Genomic DNA, 6594 nt, shown 5'->3' on the forward strand with positions numbered 1-6594 from the left:
GTGATTTAATCATTGCAAATTTTGTATATTTTTTGACTAAGAATCATATATGAAAATAAAATGATGTATTTTTGTATTTTGTGTTTGAACTCGCATTGAATGGCCCCTATTTGAAAGTGAGCTCAGAGCTTTGTTCATTGAAAAAAATGTATGGACTCTGTATGAGCCTTTAACCCAAATACATAGGGCAGTGCCACGTCTCTTGATTCTGGATACTGTGTCTTCCCCTGCTGGTCTGCCCTACATTATTGCCAGGGGGCCCCTCTTTCAATATTAGGTACCCAGCGGCTACCCATTCTGATGACGGCATTCGTTGAGACCTCACCATTACGATAAGGTGGCGGTGAGGTACGAGATAAAAGCGACACACAGGTTCAACCTTCCGTGACCATTGCTGATCTAAACACCGATGATGGCAATGCATCGCACATATGCACTATTTCCACCTTTTCAAATCTGGCCCAACTTTCACCTGCTGTTGTAGACACATTTTTTGCCGGCCTATCTGAGGTAATGTTCTCTCCTAACAATGGGAATAATATTTGAAATAGCGAGCACACAGTGTTCCCTGAACTTTGAATTCGGCCTTCAGTATTGATAAACAGAACTTCTAAAAAACATTGGGACTATTTTTCTTCCCGAAAGCAAAATTATTTTTCCCCAGTTCCCAAAATATTTCCTTCTTTTTTGGCACATGACACTCTGCTTAAAATAGACTATTCTTAGAGAACAAGATTTCTATTTTTAAAATACCTCGAGGCAATATTTTGATTTAGCCTCTAGCACATGTACAGTCTATTCTAAATTTACCCTGGTCAGAATGTAGCATGCCAATTGCGTATGTGCCGATAAAGACTCGCAAATCTTTTATAACAGTTCTGGCGTCAGCTGAGCGCTGGGGCCACATCCAAATGAATCCCGTCTTAATATTTATGAGATCACATTTGTCTGGTCGTACGCCTGTGTGTAGATAGTCTAATGCTGTCTAATAGAAGTGTCTGGGCTGGTATTACTGTGCTAGAGTCAGATATCTGGTCCGGTTCATAACTGCAATCTCTATTGCAGTCTTGACAATCCATTGCAAAGTTGTAAACTTGCACGCTCATTCCCGGCCACCAGTATTTTGATTGCAATTCTATTAGAGATTTCAGGATCTCTTGGTGCCTCAGACCCAATCCCATGTGTGCGTCAAGAAGACTCTCTGGTTCGTGTTTGGAATTACTCTATCCCCCACTCCAGGGATTTGAGCAAACAGAACGGAGTTCGCATCAATTATGTATGTATTTCCGAGTGGATAGTTTAGAGGTAACGCTGCATAATTGCCTTCCATTGAGGCTCTTACTGCTAGTAGCGTTTTTCCATCTATTTGTTTTTTGGAACACTTTTTTGCAGCTACGGAAGCCGGTCGACCAGCTGCCGCCGTGGCTCTGTTAGCCAATGAATTCCCTGCAACGTGAACGCCATCACATTGAAGACTCTGCGTATGTATCACGTGAGTCTTTTGTACTTCTTTCTGTAAAAGAACTACTTGTTCCCATAGTTTTTTATATTTTATTGTGCCACCTGTCTCATCTTTGTAACCGTTTTTAATCCAGGTCTGCATGGAATTATTATAAGATTCGATGCAGTAATGCGAATCGCACACTATTAGTGTGGGGAATTCGCGAACTGCATTTTCAAGCGCCATCTTCAAAGTTCGTAGTTCGGCTCGCTGAGCTGTACAGTTTCCGATTGATTCAGTTTTAGTGACCATCGGTCTGAATTTACCTAAGCGCCAGCGACCTTTAACAATCGCACATGCTGAGTTGTAAACTTTTTTATCCACAACGTAGTGTTGTGCAAATCTATCTGTGTAGATTACACAGGTGTACTGTTCCAGAGGCGGAATTTCAGTCGGCAGAGGACATTCGTATTCGTATTGGAGAAATTCTTGCGCTTTTAAGTTAAGATCCAATTTGAATACGACGTCTGGTGCAGCAAGAGAATTAACCCATTGAATCTATCTCGGATGTAACGCTTTAGCATTTGGAATGCTTGCTCTTGTTACTGCTTCTAAAGCAGGTACTGGTGTAACGATTATTATACGTTTACCTTGTGCGAGGGTTCTTTATTTTGCTACAGCAGTTTGTACTGTAGTTAGAATTTTTCAGTAGAACTGAATTTCATTTCGACATAGGATAATGCCTCATCATCATACATTTGTAGTAACTTGTCCCATCAGATTTGAAGGCCCATCGGAGGAGGAACATGGCGGCGGCAGGCTAACGGCTGCTGCGAGGCTCTGGTCCCATTGCCCTAAGACGAACTTCGAATGGGTCTCTACCCCCTTATGAATACGGATTACTGCGGCTTACCTACCGGTGAGATGGAGAGCTATGCTTGATTGTTGTTTATGCTTCCATACACTAAGTCCTTCCCGTTCTTTTCTTCCACTTGCTTGGGCTGTGAGGCGGTAGAACGCGGGACGTGGGACGCTGAAACCGGAGGCACTAGGAAGTGATGCGAGAGCAAGATCGAGAGCGTGAGCGGAGGTACGCTGAGGAGCCGAGCACCGGGCAGCTGTACCGGATTACAAGCAAAGCGGAGCTTCTGAAGCCAGGGCGAGCAGGACACGGTAATATCACTGCACGAGCTGTGGAAAACGCTGGTCTAAGAGTAAGCCGCTACAATATATGGCTGCGCTCGAGAGCAGCCTTTTGGTATCGGGCAGCTGTATCTACATGCCGGGATCCTTTCTTAGCGTCCTTTACCAGCGGTGACTTTGCTGTTTGTATGGAGGTAGATAAAGGAGTACCTGTGATACAGCATGCTATCCTCAGTGTAGAAAGTGCCACTAGCGGTGAAATAACAGTCGGGGGGCCCACACTCGCCTGCTCTTCTGAACTAGCGGTTGTTAGTATTAGTGAAAAAAGAAGTGTAGTTAAAAACAGATATCAGCTCCGTTCTAAACAGGAACTTAAGAAGAAAGGAGTTCTTAACACTACTGATTTGGTTGAAGGTGGAAGTAGTGGGCCAGTGCCAATCTCACCCTATAAACAAAGCAGGAAGGGGGGGACAAGAAGAGGAAAAGCTAAAGGATCAAAACAACCCCAATTACTCAAAGGGACCCCTTCACTCAAGTTACTTTAAGATCATGGAGCAAGCAGTATCTTCTAAAACGAACAATATGGAAATAAACGCAGGGGAAGGAGAAATAAATAAGGACCCACATGGATTAGTGAAGTCCACAGGTAACATATCTGACAAATCAAATATGGTAACAGTCTCCCCTCTTCTAGCTACTTTCCCTCTGAGTAATAAATATGCGGCTTTGGAATCAGCCAGTTCCTCAGAGGCACTTGGGGTAGCCGGGGTAGCTGTACAAGCTCCCTCTAGCCATAATAGCAGACAGCCTGGTGAGACTTACTTTACTGAATGGTGAACAAGTGTTCCAAGCTACGGAACCCCAATCTTCTTACACAGTGCCAACACTAAGTCTGGAAAGTAATGGTTCATCTTCTCTCTCAAATGAGGAAGCCGGGGCCTGTGGAAGAAGCAAAACAGCAGACAAAAGCGTGGGCTCCTTACTACATTCTTTGAGAGGAGATCTACTGGGTAGATTTGAGATCTCTGAAAAAAATCAGCGGGGTTTGCACGATAGATTTGACCTTTTGGAGGCAAAAATTGAGGGCATCAGCACTAGAACTAGTGCTTTAGAGGGAAAAGTTTCATCTCTTACAGAGTCCTCAAAAGTTAATTCTAAAGATATAAAAGCTCAGAATCGAACCCTGACAATGGACTTGGAAAGGTTGGAAACTCAGTCCCGACGCAATAATCTGAGGATTCTAAAAATTCCGGAAGGGGCTGAAATGGAAGATATAAAGGGATTTGCTTGCAGACTGCTACGTGAGGACATCCTCAAGGATCGTCCAGATATTAATCTGGAAGCCGAGATTCAGCGGGTCCATAGAGATCCATTTAGGTTACATCCTGACCGAAAGGCACCCAGGAAGATCTTGGTATATTTTCAAACTTATAGCGTAAAAGAGCTGATTCTCAACAGATGTCTATCTCGTACCTCTCTACATTTCCGAGCTAATCCATATCATATCAGATCTGATATAGGTAGCAAGACAGCCCAAAGACAATGGGAGCTTGGATCTAGAATGCCAGAACTACGCTCTATGGGGGCACAGGTTCAAATGAAATTTACAGCGCTCCTCAAAATAATGTGGAATAATAAAATGTATACGTGCCATTTTCCTGAGGAAGTTGATGCAGTCCTAGTTAGGATGAAAGACCAGACAGAATAATGTAAATCAGGGTTGTCATAATTGTACCATCTGCCCTAATCCTAACTAAGTAAGGTGAGAGAGAGAGTGGGAGTGGAAGGAAATTAAAAAAAAAAAAAGCACGCGGTGGGGTGTTTAAGAGGGGAAGGAGAAAAAATAAATAAAAGTGGGGTGTGGTATGATCAAGGAAAAGAAAAAAAAAAAAAGGGGGATGAAATTTTAAAAAATAGAAATAAAACAAATAATTAAGAGAAGAAATAAACAAATATATATGTAGATAGGGAATTAGAGACCTGTACTTTCTTATAGGCGGGGCAATCGGGATCTAGGGTCTCCTAGGGCGTTTATTCGCCAATCAGGAGGGAAGGGTTCCTCGGGGGGAGGGTGGGCGGGGTTTCTAGGGTTGGGGGTAAAAATCAGAAAAAAAGTCCTCATGCGCCATAAAAGTTTACTTTTTCTTTGAATTTAATTGTTATTATAGGTTATTATGCTCTCTGCTAGCCGCAATCGAAGATTACAATTTTTTGATGTCTCAAGCTAGGTATACTAAAATCCTTTCCTGGAACTTGAATGGTTTAGGGAGTCGCAAGATACAATTTAATGTTTCTCACTTTTTGAAAAATGCTGGATCTTCTTTAATTCTCCTACAAGAAACCCACTTGGAAGCAGACAAATGTAGAATTTTTTTTATAAAGAACAAGTGGGTTCAGGACATTTTGTGTTCAAAACAATCTGGCACCACGAGAGGGGTGGCAATTATAATTTGCGCCAATAAAGGAATAGTTATTCACGATTGGGCCACAGATCAGTCAGGAAGGTGGTTGGCCGCAATAGTCTCAACAAGTGCAGTTAAGTTTTTATGTGGGATTTACTATGGTCCAAATGAGGATAATCCCTGTTTTTTACAGAAACTAGAAAACTATATGCTACAATATACGATCCCTATTATCCTAGGAGGTGACTTTAATCTGCTATTAGACCCTGAAGTAGACCGCACCTCGAAAGCCAAATATAACTGTCCAAAGAAATCTCTCTCTATTTTGAAGAATATTATGAAAGAGTATACATTGTGTGATATATGGAGAGTCAAACATGGTACCCAAAGAGAGTATTCTTTCTATAGTAAAAAATACCATCAGTTCTCCAGAATAGACGTTTTCTTGCTTGATAGATCGCTGTTAGCAAACATTCATTCTATTACTTACACTACGATTGGGTTGTCTGATCACTCAGTGGTTGAGTTAAACATTAATATTCAAAAAAATTCTTCAGAATATAGGTGGACTCTGGACAGGACTATTTTGCTAAATGAAGAGTTTAACACTAAAATCAAGGAAAATCTATCAGAGTTTTTCGTATTCAATTATGAATCAGCTCCAGATCATATTATATGGGATGCTCTTAAATCTTTTTTAAGAGGAATATATGGCTCTCAAATGGCTCTGAATAGAAAGTTAAATAAAGAAAAGGATATTAACGACCTCAGTTTGATTAAAATAAAAGAGCAGCAGCTTCTCTCTGCCATCTCTAACGACCAAACTGGTATACCAAGACTGGAAAAGGAACGTTTAGACTTACAAACAAATTTCAGATTAAGGACTGAAAAAATACTTAAAGATAAATGGGAAGTAAGCAAATTACGTAACTTTGAATACGGTGAGAAATGCGGATCATTGTTAGCTTGGAAAGCTAGGACGGAGAGGACCAGAAATAATATCAAATCCCTAATACAACGAGGGACTGGTACAGTTCTGTCAGAAGATGAAGAGATCAAGGAGGAAGCTAGATCTTTCTATGAAGAACTTTACCTTGAAAAAGTGAATCGGCCATCTGATGAACTAGAAAACCTGGCTATTTTGAGAAACTTACCACAGCTGAGCAATGAAGACATAGCATTTTTGGCAAAGGAAATAACTGAGGGGGAGATCAGATCTCAACTGAAGAAGATGGCAAGAAATAAAGCTGCAGGTCCTGATGGACATCCAATAGAGATCTATAAGGATAATATATATGAATTTCTAGTTCCACTCCAGAAATTATTTAACAACATTTTTATTCAGGGACAACAAATTCCGTCCTCTTGGTTAGATGCTACCATTTCATTAATTGCGAAACCGAACAAAGATCCGAAAAAAATAGAGTTGTATCGACCCATCTCACTATTGAACTCTGATCTAAAAATCTATTCTGGCATTTTAGCAAATAGATTGGCTAATGTTATAAAAACTATCATCCACCCTGATCAGCGAGGATTTATTCCTGGTCGACAATTGAACGAACTTACATTTCAAGTAATTGGTGCTATAGACTACGCAAACCAGAA

The sequence above is a fragment of the Lissotriton vulgaris genome, chromosome 1_1, assembly GCF_964263255.1.
Source record: "Lissotriton vulgaris chromosome 1_1, aLisVul1.2, whole genome shotgun sequence".
Taxonomy (NCBI): domain Eukaryota; kingdom Metazoa; phylum Chordata; class Amphibia; order Caudata; family Salamandridae; genus Lissotriton; species Lissotriton vulgaris.